Here is a 14,869-nt window from a genome sequence, read left to right on the forward strand (position 1 = left end):
GCAGTGGACTGCAGTACTGTTTTCTGAGTTGATTAGAAATACTATGCATAAGGCAAATAAAAATGAAGCGTGATGCATTCTGGTCATCACTTACAACTTCTTTTGTGGAAAGTCAACTATAAATTTAGGAGAAAAGTTGAAAATAAAAATCATTTATTCTTCGATTAGAATAGTGCAAGCAAGGGAGTTTGGGGGTTAATGGAGAGTAGGCTTAGATGGATAGTTGGGAAGAACCTCTCAAATAGTGTCAAGGCTTGGGGAATGCTGGACAATTGCTAGGTTATGTTACACTTATTAATCATCAGGAACTTGAAACTGTCTTATGAGTTAGTGAATGGAACTGTTGTAATCTTTTAAGTAGTCCCTTTGCCTGGCAGATGCATCTGTGACCTGTAACATGCCCATTTTGACATAACTTATTCTTCTAGGATATAAGGTTCTGCTTCCACAAGCCCTGACAGTCTGTCTCTGATTTATTTGTTTTTGCATCAATGTCTTAATTTTTACTCTCCTGTCAAAATTTCTAGTGCCCAAAGATTTCCATTAAGAAACCCTTATCGATCTATTAGTTTGCACAGGAAATGACTCTACTCTTCTTATGAACACAGCCCTCTTGCAATGTGGGGGACTGGAAAGAGATTTAGGCTATTTGTATAGTATTTGTTGTACTCTTACCTAGGGTTTCTGTCCTTTAAAAGAATATTAATTACAAAGTTACACAACCTCCACTAGGTGGTGCACTGGGTGCTGCTCAATAGAGAGTTCAGTCAGATTCCCCACCCACCCCTTATTATAAGCATTTCACTAAGATACAGATGTATTGTAACAGTTTCTGTTGTGATTACAAGTCAGACAGAATTGCAATAAGTGATTTGTTAGTTTCATTAAGTAAGATTACTTGGAAGGAAACAACAGTTTAATTTAAAGTGAAGGACACTATTAGGAATTTTAGAAATATCTTTTAAAAAGCCGATTCTCTCTGTGATCAGGAACCCACACCAGAGTGTGGATTTTTGGTCCTTATTTATGTACACTTGGAGGTTTTTTAAAAAACGGCTGTGTTTAAATCTTATGTGAACTATGAGCTATTTGAGCATAGTTTCATGTTTTGCTTTCATTGATCGCTGATTCCTTAGAAGAAGTAGAATCAAGTGGGTACAAATAACAAGATTACTCAAATCTTGAATATGACCGAATACTTAAGTTATACATTTTTTTTTTTCTCCAGGCATGTAACAAAGTTTTGTTTTTTGTTTTTTCCTTTCTTGAATGCTCGCATAATCTATTTAGGAGAACATTATTATCAGCTTACTATTAAAGGAGAGGGGAGCATCCTCCCTCTGATTGTAAGAGCTAGCAGGCTTGTTTGTTACTGATTAATTGCTGTTATTGATGGTTACAGAAGGGGAATGAGAAGACATAGCTGTTACTTTCATAAGAAATACCAGATTTAGGTATAGAAATAGCAATGTTGGTGGAGGAATTAGGACTCGTTGGGATGATTGCATTTTGGGAGATTTTTACAGAAATCTTTGGGCCTTTAAAAGGCAGGAAAAGAATTTAAATGGGAAGGTGTGAAGGCAGTTGGTGTGAGTGTGTTTCAGTTCCAGTGAACTCTGTGAGAAGGGCCTTGGTAATTTGTTTCTTGGAAACAGCTGTTGTTCTCCGGGGGGGGGGGGGGGGTTTGATGGTGCTTTGGGAGAGGGAAAATCAGTTTTCTTCTGGGAGGGTAGTTCTTGCCAGTGCTGCCAATCCTTGGGTGAGCTTGGGCATGGAAAGGTGGATGATTGTTAAGTAACCAGGCAGATTAAAAACTGCCTGATTGGGGCCTTCTCAGAGCACTTTGCACCATTGACAACTTGAATCAAGTCAATATGCATCTCAAGTCAGGTTTCTTTTTCAAGATTTTATTTATTTTTTATTAATGAGAGGCACAGAGAGGCAGAGGGAGAAGCAGGTTCCCTTCAGGGAGCCTGATGTGGGATTCGATCCCGGGACCCTGGGATCACACCCTGAGCTGAAGGCAGATGCTCAACTACTGAGCCACCCAGGTGTCCCTTAAGTCAGGTTTCTAGCTATCCCATGGTACAGAGTTGGGCAAGTTAACTCTTTAGTCTTCAGTTTTTAATTTTTAAAATAAGAATCCTGAGCTTTATAAAATTAATAATTTGAGTATGCAAGTGAATAGCTTAAAAGAATTATTTGGCACTATAGCAGGTTCTCAAATTATGGTAGGTGCTTGAGTCCATACACACTTCTGAAACTGTCTTCCACTACCTTAAAAAAAAAGGTGTTAATAGGCAAATTTAAGTACACATGGAGTTCTGTTATTCAAGTTGAAGACTTGAGTTGGGATAGGAAAGGAGGCTCCTGTTCTAGGTATGGCATTCAGATAGGATGCCATAAAGGGTGGTCTAGGCAAGGGGCTGGGATGATGTGAGCAGTTTTTGGATTAGTATATGTATGCACTAGTGTATCTGATTAACTTGACTCATGATAAAGCATATTTGGAAGACGGTGCCAGTATATGTTTATTTAACAAATATTTCTGAAGGTTATAACATTTTCCTTTTTTTCTTTTTTTTGCAATTGGAAGTTTGTTGAAGGGGTATTGAAAAAATTTGGAGTTGAGCCAAGGATAAAAAGGCTTGTGGGGCTTTGGACCAAGATTTTTCAAGCTTCTGCTACTGATACCCAAAACATTTTTGTCCTCTTCCTAATATGGCTTCTGATTCAACTTCTGAAGATTCTCTTTGGACCTCTGTGCTTTTTTCATGTTTGGAATTTAAAATCTAGTTCCTAGTAAGGCCCCTCAGAGTAGACTTTTTTTTAGATGGTTGAATCAGGGTATAGACAGAACATTTTGTCAGGTTGGGAAAGGAGTCTCTGTGTCTTGAGAAAATGAATGAATATTATTTTGATTTATTTAGAATCATTTTAAATCGGACCAAAAGTTTACATTGTGAAATTTCGAAAAACAGTGATCATGTCCTGTTTAACTAAATACATACATTAAGTGTGAAAACCAGACCCATGGTTCTCAAGCCTTTGCGTGCCTCCAGCTCACCAGGAGGGCTTGTTAAAACTTAGGTAGCTGCCTCTACTTTTACAGTTTGATTTAGTGGGTCTGTGGGTGAGCCCTGAGAGTGTGCCTTTTTTTTTTTTTTTTAAAGATTTTATTTATTCGTGAGAGAGACACAGAGGCAGAGACATAGGCAGAGGGACAAGCAGGCTTCCTGCGGGGAGCCTGATTCGGGACTTGATCCCTGGACCCCAGGATCATGAACTGAGCTGAAGGCCGACACTCAACCACTGAACCATCCAGGTGTCCCTGCCTTTCTGTTAAGCTGCAATGTTGATGCTCTGGCCCAGGGATCACACTCTGAAAACCATGGAGAAGGTGCCGGGGGAATAGAAGCATAGTGGTTAAGAAAACAGGCTTTGAAGTTTGAAAGCTCTGTATTTGAATCCTTGCTCAGTCACCGTCACCTTTATTTCCTCTGTTCTAAAGTAGAAATACAGTATCGTGTGGCGAATATTAAATGAACTGAAATGTGTTTAAAACCTATAGAATAGTGTCTGCGAGGTGGCAAAATATAATAAATGTTGGCTTTTAATCCTAAAAAAAAAAATCAAGGATATAAAGTAAATAGAATCCTGTATCTTATAAAGTTGAGGTATGCTCCTTAAGGATAGAAACTTTGAATTAAAAAACCTTTTTTTAAAGATTTTATTTATTTGTGTTTGTGCCTGTGTGTGAGAGAGAGTGCGCCGCAGACAAGCAGAGGGGCAGAGGCAGAGGGAGAAGCAGACTCCCCGCTGAGCAGGGAGCCTGATGCAGGGCTCAATCCCAGGACCCTGAGATTGTGACTCCAGCTGAAGGCAGACGCTTAATGCACTGAGCCACCCAGGCACCCCCAGAAACTTTTATATTTATCCTCATTTCCTAGCACTGTGCTGTGGAAAAATAGAGGAGAACTCCATTTCTATTTAACAAATGAAGGAAACATTTGTGGATCTAGTGATTTTCCAGAAACATTTTTAAGAGATGTGGAATATTAACATTGGTGGTGTGTCTTTTTTTTTTTTTCTCCTCCTAAAAGGTTTCTTTGGTTAAAATATGTTGGTTTTAGGATAATCACAGTAGTCCACCCTTCATATAACAGGAATTTTAAAGGTTGTTGCTGGGAGTTCAATTACAGTCAATACCTGTGAGGTAGCTTTAGAAAATAGTCTCACCTGTCGAATGGTGACAGTGTTTGAAGACCCTGAATGTAGTTCTGGGAGATTGTTCCCCTCCGTTTGCCACATGCCTGGTTCATTTTCTTTCTGGGGGTCTCTGAGAGCCCGCCTCTGTCTGGCAAGCCTCCAAAAAGTTAGTGTTGTTCCCTTTTTATTGTTTCCTCCGCTGGAATGCAGACTCTGTAAGAGCCAGGTTCAAGCATCCAGGGACTAGCATCTGCTGGTTCCATGAAGCACTGTGTGTGGCAGGGCCTCCCTCCGGCGTCAGGTGCACAGGCTGGAGTTCACGTCCCCTTCGTGGTCCGCCGTCATTATGTGGCAGCGGTCCATGGAAGCCTCTCAGCTTATTTCCTTACATATTTCTCCTTCCTCCCCTATTCCATTCTTGTTTCTCCCCCGCCTGGCATTGCACCCTCTCTGGGGCTTGTCCGTAACTTCATTTCTGCCCGATTACTATCTGGAATGGTTGTGCCAGTTCGCCCTGGTGCCAGGTGTCCTTCCCCCACATTCTCGCTAGCACTTGATATTTTCTGACCTTATAATTTTTTCATCTGATGCAACAGATGGAGCGAATTGGGCACAAAGTGATACATTTACTGTTCGGATTTGCAATTCTCTGATTACTAATGCAGTCCAGTATCCTGTCATATACTTTCAGCTGTGTGAGGTCCCCTTTTGTGATGTATACATTTGCATGTACATATTCTTTGCCTCTTTTTTCTATTAGATTTTTGTATCTCCCTTCCTGCTTTTCTACTCTAATTTACAAGAATTCTTTTGTATATTCTGGGTGTTAATCTGTTGGGTTTTATAGGCTGCAAATATCTTCTTAGGTTTTTTTTTTTTACACCCATTTATTGGGTTTCTTCTTGAAATCTTTTATTGAACAGAATCTTTAATTTTGTTATAGTTAGATCCATTTTTTTCACCATCTAGGTTTTGTGTAGGAAATGTTTGTCCATTCTTAGTTAACGAAGATATGTTTGTACAATCTGTCTCCTGTTCTACTTCCACAGTGGTTTTTGTTTTTATTTTCAATTTTATTACTACAACCTGTTTATAGTGATTGGCATGTAGAAGTATGAGACCCACCTGTTTTCTTTTCAGATGTGTTTAAACCAGTGATTATCATTCCTGGCTTTTACATTAGCATTAACTAGGTAGATTTTAGAACCATCTGCTCCAATTTACCCCGTATCAACTGAATCAGAATCTAGAAGGAGTGGAGACCCAGCAATTGGATTTTTAAAAACCTCCTCTGGTGATCTATAACCATGGTTAAACCATATGTTAAAAAATGAAACTCAACTGATCTTATTGGCTTTATTTTGGGATGCATGCTGGGCAGTAACCCATTTAGCAAATAGAAAGGAGATCTGAGAAGGAGCTGAGAAGGAGCTATGTAAAATGAAAGACTTTTGTGTGCAGAAGGGAGTGGGATCAGGAAGTTATACTAGCAAATAAGTGGATTGGTTGTGGTAAGGTCACTTTCCTTTAGATGATAGGAGTCTAATGTCAGGCAGGTTACCTCATTCGTGCAGTTCAGGTAAGTTCCTAATGAACTGGTTTATTATTCCATTTCTGGGAGAGCTGAAACGAATTGTCTCTGGTGATGTGGGGCTTGGCATAAGTAACTCTATGTTGGACCTATTTTCTTGTTTTTAACACCTGTATCAAAGAGAGTTGTTTTTTCAATAGAATTAAAATTTTTTTCTCCACTATTGTCTTATGTCTTCTTTGTCAGATTCATTCATAGGTACTTCAGGTTTGTCTCTATTGTGACTTTTTTTCTCTTTTCTCACTTTTTTTCTCTATGAGTACGTATGTCTGTATTGATATAAACGTATTTTAGGGGCAATCTTGTTAAATTTTTATTGTATCTTAATAGCTGGTTTATCTTTTCCATGTTCTGTGAAGTTTATTTTTTAAATAATGGCCTGTTGTTTTCCTTCCAATTTTTATTACCTTTTGTATTTCCTTCATTTACTGCATTTGTCTAGCATTGTAGTGATACATTGAGAATAACAGAGATGGTGATCTCTCTATCCTATAGGACCTTAAAGGGAATTAATCTTTAGTTTTTTTTTTCCTCCCATCTTTAGTTTTACCTTTAATTGGGAGATTTGTTCTTATTATTTTTGATTTCACTTTTTTGGGGGGGTTCTAAATATAAATTTTAGAGTATTAAATCGTTAAAAATGATAATCCCATTATATGAAAACATAAAAAAGTCTTTATGAAAAATAACTAATTAAATAAATGAGAAGAGTGACATTCAATGTTTTTATAACATTTTTAAAATTGAAATACAGTTGACTTAGGATATTAGTTTCAGGTGTACAACATAATCCTTTGAGAATCCTGTATGTTTATGTAATACCATGGTAAGTGTGGTTACCATCTGTCAAAGGTATTACACTGATACTATTACTGTACTGTACTGTTCATCCCTGTGACTTTGTAACTGGGACCTTGTACTTCTTAATCCCCTTCACCTATTTCACCCACCACCTCCCTTCCCGGCAACTACAAGTTCGTTCTCTGTATTTATAAGTCTGTTTTGTTTATCCATTTGTTTTGCTTCTTAGATTACACATGTAAGTGAAATCATATGGTATTTGTCTTTCTCTGACTTATTTCACTTAGCACAATACCCTCTAGGTCCATCCATGTTGTGAATGACAAGATTTTCTTTCTTTCTTTCTTTCTTTCTTTCTTTCTTTCTTTCTTTCTTTCTTTCTTTCTTTCTTTCTTTCTCTCTCTCTCTCTCTCTCTCTCTCTTCCTTCCTTCCTTCCTTCCTTCCTTCCTTCCTTCCTTCCTTCCTTCCTTCCTTCCTCATTTATTATATTTTTTTAAAGATTATCTATTCACGAGAAAGAGAGGGAGGGAGGGAGGGAGGCGGAGGGAGGCAGAGACACAGGGCAGAGGGAGAGGCAGGCTTCCTGTGGGGAGCCAAATGCAGGACTTGATCCCTGGACCCCTGGATCATGCCCTGAGCCGAAGGAAGAAGCTCAACCACTGAGCTGCTAAGACGTCCCTATTTTTTTTTTTTTTTTAATGCTGGGTAGTATTCCATTCTCTCTATATGCCACATCTTCTTTATTCACTCTTCTATCACTGGACACTTAGGTTGCTTCTTGGCTATTGTAAATAATGCAGCAGTGAATTAGTGTTTTTATTGTCTTTGGGTACTCAGAAGTAGAATTACTGGATCATATGGTATTTCTATTTTTAATATTTTGAGGAATCTCTATACTGTTTTCCACAGTGGCTGCAGCAATTTATATTCCTGCTAACAGTGCATGAGTGTTCTCTTTTCTCCACATCTTCACCAATGCCTATTACTTATCTTTTTGATACTAGCCATTCTGACTGGTGTCAGGTGGTATCTTATTGTGGTTTTGATTACTGTTTCCCTGATAATTAATGGTGTTGAGCATCTTTTCATGTATCCATTGGCCGTCTGTATGTCTTCTTTGGAAAATGTCTGTTCAGATCCTTTGCGCATTTTAAAATCAGATTAGTAGTTTTTTGGTGGTGTTGTGTGAATTCTTTATATATTTTGGATATGAACTGATGAGATATATCCTTTGCATATATCTTCACTCATTTAATAAGCTGTCTTTACATTTCTTTTTTTTTTTAAGATTTTATTTATTTATTCATGAGAGACACAGAGAGGCAGAGACGCAGGCAGAGGGAGAAGCAGGCTCCGTGCAGGGAGCCCAATGTGGGACTCGACCCTGGGACTCCAGGATCACACCCTGGACTGAAGGCAGGTGCCAAACTGCTGAGCCACCCAGGGATCCTCTGTCTTTATATTGCATTGATGGTTTCCTTCGTTGTGCATTGATCTAGTTTCAATAGTTTATTCTTACTTTTGTTTCCCTTGCCTGAGGACACAATCCAGAAAAGTGTTGCTAAGGCCAATGTCTAAGAGATTACTGCCTATGTTTTGTTCTAGGAGTTTTATGGTTTCAGGTTTTACATTTAGGCGTTTATTCCATTTTGAGTTAATTTTTATGTGTGATGGTAAGGAAGTGGTCCAGTTTCATTGTTTCACATATAGCTGTGCAGTTTTCCCAGCGTCACTTATTGATGAGATGGTCTTTTCTCCTTTGTATATTCTTGCCTCTTTTATCATAGATTAATTGACCATATAAGCATGGATTTATTTTTGGGCTCTTAATTCTGTTCTATTGATCTAGATCTCTGTCTCTGTGTCAATACCATACTGTTTTGATTACTGTAGCTTTGTACTATAGTATAAAATCTGGGATTGTGATATTTCCAGCTTTGTTCATCTTTCTCAAGATTGCTCTGGCTATTTGAGATCTTTTCATGGTTCCATACAAATTTTAGGAATACTTGTCTTCTGTGAAAAATGCTGTTGGATTTTAGATGGGCATCATATTGAATCTATAGATTGCTTTGGCTAGTATGGACATTTTAACAATCATCTTCCAATTCATGAGCATGGAATACCTTTCTGTTTGTTTCATGTTCAGTTTCTTTCATCAATGTCTTATTTTCTGAGTACAGGTCTTTCACCTCTTCAATTACATTTATCCTTAGTTATTTTATTCTTTTTGATTATAGCTCCTTTTCATGTCACGTAGTAGAAGACAGCTGGATTTTTCTGTTTATTCAGTCTGTGGTAATTTGTTGTTTGGTTGGAATATATGAAGGAGATTTAGTGTTGTACAGACCTGTAATTGGAAGAGAGGAGTGTTTTAATGATCTTTTGAGGTAATCGTGGGCATTCTCTTTGATACTACATCTAAAGTCGGTGACAGTGTCTTAAAAATTTAGTTGCAGATTGGAATCTTAACCCGTATCAAACTTCTCTCATTCTGTTACATTTAATTATATTGGTATATCTTGTACTTTGACTCTTCATATGTGATTTGGCAAATATTGGTTCAGGAAATTCTGCAAGTCTCCCAAATGTTGGCACTTTTTTATGATACCATTTGAAAAAGGTCGCATTTGTTAAAATCACCTGTGATCCCATCAGAAAGCTCTTTATTGCAAAAGCCGTCATGTTGCTGGTGGCAGATAGAATTTTTTGAAAAACCCAATTTTTGCTTGAAAGCTTGAATTTTCTCATGGTCAACACATATCTTGGGTGTTTTCCTTGAAGAAAAGGAAAGGTAGGTAGGTTCATTTTATTCATTTAAAAAAGCATGTCTGCCAAATACCCAACTTTCAATACTCAGTTTGCCTTTTGGTTATTTTCTCTAAGAATGATACTTTGTGGGCGAAAACGCTGTTTGCTCAGCTTGTAAATCTCAGATGGTGCTCCTTTTCAATGAGACAACCATCATACTTCAGTGTGTGGCATAAGTTCTTAGATGTATACTTCGTATTTTGTCACAGAATATCAAGAGGACACGTATCCAAGAATAGAGATTTCAGTACAATTGTTAATTTTTCCTGTTTCATCAAGGACATTCTTATGTGAAGCTAGCATTTTTTTTTCACTGTGTTGATAGTGGGGAGGACTGCCCAGTTGGTGCCCCTGCCTTTCTTCCTGCCAGGGTGCCAGCGATTTTACACACCCTTGCTTTTAGATCATCAGTGCAGTGAGAATCGTAAGTAACCTGTCAGCATTATTATAAAAATAGTCTTGACATTGTGGATGTAGGGAAAGGTTCTTGGGGACCCCCCAGGGTTTAAGGATCACCTGAGAACAGCTGGCTCATTGTATCTCTCACAAGTACAGTTGAGGGCCAAGTTCTTAGGCTGATCTGCCTCCCCTGAGGTTGCTGAACAGATCCAACTTTTCCTTTGCTTACTTACTCCTGAAGCTATCTCTCAGGAGCAGGAACTGGCTACTTCTTGGCTTAGCTATGTGGTATTTTTCCAAGTGAGGGAAAGTTTAGTAACGCTAGGAAAGAAAATCTTTCTGAGATCAGCAACTTCAGACCTGTGTGAAGCTATTAATCTCACTGTTTTATCACAGTAATAAATAGGTCTACAAACATGCTAATACTTGATTTACTTTCCTCACCTTTTAAGATGAAGATAATCACAAAGAGAAGTTAAAGACACATCCTATACATTTATCAAGAAATATTTGTTGGGTAGTGTCATCATAATTAAGAAGAATTATAACAAGTGGTAACCTGTTGTAATGCTTTTAATTTAATGTATGGTTTAACATGTTCTTTTTATTTCCTGTAGATAGTAATCAGATCTTGATTTGATTCAGTTTCTATTTTTTTGCAGAATTGCTTCATAAGTGGTAAGGTGTACCTCTAGCTGGAGTCAGGCAATGATTATCTCTCTTTTTGTGATGTTCCTGGTCATTGATAATCATTACCTAGAGCTATTGTTTTCTTAATGATTTGTGAAATGGTGATATTTTATTTTACTTTTTAAAGATTTATTTATTTATTTATTTATTTATTTATTTATTTATTTATGATAGAGAGAGAGAGGCAGAAACATAGGTGGAGGGAGAAGCAGTCTCCACGCCGAGAGCCAGATGTGGGACTTGATCCCGGCACCCCAGGATTGCGCCCTGGGCCAAAGACAGGCGCCAAACTGCTGAGCCGCCCAGGGATCCCCAAATGGTGATATTTTAATTCTGTCTTCATTATTTATTAGGGTATTTTCATAAAGCGGAATTTCCCCAATGAGTTATTTGAGATATAGTTGTATAGAAAAGGCAGGTTGGATTTTTTTTTAAATCAATTTTCAACATTGTGAGCTGGTCCATTAGATTATAGAATGAGTCTGTTCAGGATGAGTAAATTACATTGGTCTCTCAATTGCTTTTCTTTGAAACACCAAGTGAAATTGCACTGGTTTTTAGAAATAAGTAAATCTAAAGGAAACTATTAATAAAAAACTCCTTTTGTTGTATTCCAAAAGTAACTTAATTCATTTGAAATAAAAATGTATGGTAGACACCTATTGGTGGTATTAAGAGAAATAAATTTTGCATTAAAATAAGACTTTTCTTGGGGCACCTGGGTGGCTCAGTTAGTGAAGTGTCTGACTCCTGATTTTGGCCCAGGTCATGATCTCAAGGTCGTGAGATTTTTCTTCTGAGAATAATGTGTTTAATACATGTAATTATTCTTTTACTTACATTGTATTCTGAGAGCACATTTGAAAGTGTATAAAGCATCCTTGCCATCAAAGTGTTTATAGTAGAATAAAGTAGGTAAAAAGTTGACCTTTGTTAGATAAAATTTTTTTTTACTGGCATTTCATGAGTTGAATGATAAACTAGTTATATTTATTACGATATTTCCTCCTCTCTAAAATTTATAATGTTGAGAAACAGATGACGGAAAATGAAGTTTTGCTTGGAAAAAGGACAATGATAGGTGACACTGGTTATGGGAGGGGTGGGTCAGATAGAGCTGGAGTATCTGTTGGAATTCTGGTAAGAACAGGGGAAGCCTTTCCTCCTCAACTACAGACTCTCACCCTGGTGCTGGCTGTGGCTTAAAAACAGGTCCTTCTGCTTCAGGCCAGACCTGTTTTGAGCCGCTCCTCCCTTCCTGAATTCCTTCTCATGATTTGACTGATGGCTGAGTAGTACCCAGTACTTAGTACCGGGACAGAAGGTTACATAAGTACCTGTGTACATTTGTGGCTCTCCTCCTGGGAACCTGTCAACGGCTGTTGCCGATCAGCAGTAGGGTTCTTTGTAGGTCCAGCTTTTCGGGTTCTCTGGTCCACCTTTCAGAATGGTATCCGCAGTGAAGAAGTTCATTAGTGATGTACGGACAGATAGATGCTCACTCTGACCACTGAGATCTGCTCAGTTATCTTCAGTTCAGCATTGTGTACTTTACAAATGGTAGCTTAAGCGATTGTGACTCGAATTTTTCTAGATGTTTCTAATCTCCAGCTGAGTCCCAAACTGAGTAATTGAAATGACTCTTATTTTTGCATATGGAGCCTAAAACATCCCCAGGGGAAGACTGAATGGGATAGCAAGATTGCTTCCCACAATAGACATTTTTCTCTGGAACATTTTTATCTTCACAGCTGCCATTGACAGTAACCGCCATTTATTGATCCTTTAGTATTCCTGAGGCACTGCGCTGAGCCAGTGCTCCCTGACATTCACCTGTAAATGTCTTACAGCAGCCCTGGGAGGATTGTCTGTTTTCTTTTTTCTTTCTTTCTTTCTTTCTTTCTTTCTTTCTTTCTTTCTTTCTTTCTTTCTTTCTTCCTTTCTTCCTTTCTTCCTTTCTTCCTTTCTTCCTTTCTTCCTTTCTTCCTTTCTTCCTTTCTTCCTTTCTTCCTTTTTTTTTTTTTTTTTGATTGTCTGTTTTCTTTAACAAATGGGGAAACCCAAGGCCTGCAGTCCTGTGATTAGGCCTACTTTGCCCTGAGTCCTGTGATTAGGGAGTGACAATGCCAGGGTTTAAACTCCAGCTACCTGTTCTCCTATAGGTCAGAAACCAGTATGTGAGAATAGCCTGTGGTTTGAATTCTTACTGGAATTTTTATCTCTTTTATGCATCTGTAGTCCCTTTTTGGCTCCTTATTTTCATCTGGACAAGCACAAGTCTCACCTACTTTGGTCAGTACTCTAAATATTTTTCTACCAAAGTGTGACTCCTTGACGATGATGAGAGTTTGCTCAGAAGTCTGAGGGCGCTTCACAGAGCCACCCACTGCAAGCATGACATTGTTCTAAGGTTTTATGTTTGATCTGATAGATTATATATCACTTTCCTTGTTTAAAATGGACACTCCAGAAAGATGTGTCGTTGTCCTGCATACCCTTGAACCTCCATGGGTACCTCACTTTGAGAAACAAGTTTACAGGTCTTTGTTTTTCCAAAGGACAATAACAGGTGGACCTACAAAGAACCCTACTGCTGATCGGCAACAGCCGTTGACAGGTTCCCAGGAGGAGAGCCACAAATGTACACAGGTACTTATGTAACCTTCTGTCCCGGTACTAAGTACTGGGTACTACTCAGCCATCAGTCAAATCATGAGAAGGAATTCAGGAAGGGAGGAGCGGCTCAAAACAGGTCTGGCCTGAAGCAGAAGGACCTGTTTTTAAGCCACAGCCAGCACCAGGGTGAGAGTCTGTAGTTGAGGAGGAAAGGCTTCCCCTGTTCTCACCAGAATTCCAACAGATACTCCAGCTCTATCTGACCCACCCCTCCCATAACCAGTGTCACCTATTATTGTCCTTTTTCCAAACAAATCTTGGCAGTATCATCCTGTCCTTAGATAATTTGCCATGTTGGTGCAGTGGGGGTAAGATGGGAAGGTTACTGACACGGTGCAGATGGACAGTGGTGAGGAGTAGGGAGTGGCACAGGGATGTGATGTGTTTTCTTTTTTTTTTTTTATTTATTTATGATAGTCACAGAGAGAGAGAGAGAGAGAGAGGCAGAGACATAGGCAGAGGGAGAAGCAGGTTCCATGCACCAGGAGCCCGACGTGGGATTCGATCCTGGGTCTCAAGGATCGTGCCCTGGGCCAAAGGCAGGCGCCAAACCGCTGCGCCACCCAGGGATCCCAGGGATGCGTTTACTAGAGATCTGGGTGGTGCGATGAACAGAATTGATGACTGGTTATTGGGAGGCTTAGTTCTTCTGATTTTCAGACACTTTAGATTTTTTAAAGATTTTATTTATTTATGCATGAGCGACATAGAGGCAGAGACACAGGCAGGGGGAGAAGCAGGGTCCATGCAGGGAGCCCGACATGGGACTTGATCCCGGGTCTCCAGGATCCCACCCTGGGCTGAAGGCGGCGCTAAACCCCTGAGCCCAACACTTTAGATTTGTCTTGACTTCTGCCACTGGCTTTTCCTTTTTGCTCCTGTCCCTTGACTATGGGAGCGTCTTCAATCCTTGACTCATTTATTCCTGCCCTTACCCTTGTTATTAATGCCTTTGCCCATTGTCTGGGTTTTGGCTTCAGTGAGCTCCAGTGCATTGAATCCACTTGAGTCCTAATTTGCTGAAGCAAGTTTGCAGTTGCTCAGTGGTATCCTCGATATTGGAATGTCTTAGAGTTTGCATGTTTGATTTCAATGGCTCTTTTCTCTAAAACTCTAATATTGGAGCACCTGGGTGGTGCAGTCCATTAAGCATCAGACTCTTGGTTTCAGCTCAGGTCATGATCTTATGGTCATGAGCTCAAGCCCCGCAACAGGCTGCATGTTCAGTACAGTGTCTGCTTGAGTTTTTCTCTCCCTCTGCCCCTCTCTACTGCATGCTCTGTCTTTCTCTAAAACAATTAAATCTTTAAAAATATATATAACATTTTTAGGTGGTATATAAATTGGTAGGAGTAGAACATTTCCATATCCACTGTAGATTAGACTCACATCCCTGTTTAATTAGCCGGGTGTTGAGAACTCACTGGAAGGCAGGCAGTCACGCTGGCTAGAACAGATGCAGCATAATGTGGCATTATTTCCTTTGGCCACTTGGTTCCCAATGAGGCATGCAGCCTGTGATGATGTCAAGGATTACATCATGGTTCCACTAGAACTAACAGGAACAATCTGTTTACCTCCTTTGAAGAGAATGCCCATAAACAGCAGGTTCTCCTAGTTTTCAACTAGACAGCATCCATAAGGCCTAAAGCCTCATTATGAGGAGAGGGAATGGTTAGTGTTTTTATTTT

The 14,869-nt window shown here is 39.2% G+C and overlaps 1 protein-coding gene across 6 annotated transcripts in view; it reads left to right on the plus strand.

The window, feature by feature from the left end:
- Nucleotides 1-14,869, plus strand: part of MPP7 (MAGUK p55 scaffold protein 7) — a 307,798-nt gene that overhangs the window by 2,213 nt on the left and 290,716 nt on the right. The gene's annotated exons all lie outside the window — the stretch shown is intronic.

This window comes from Canis lupus, chromosome 5, assembly GCF_048164855.1.
Source record: "Canis lupus baileyi chromosome 5, mCanLup2.hap1, whole genome shotgun sequence".
Taxonomy (NCBI): domain Eukaryota; kingdom Metazoa; phylum Chordata; class Mammalia; order Carnivora; family Canidae; genus Canis; species Canis lupus.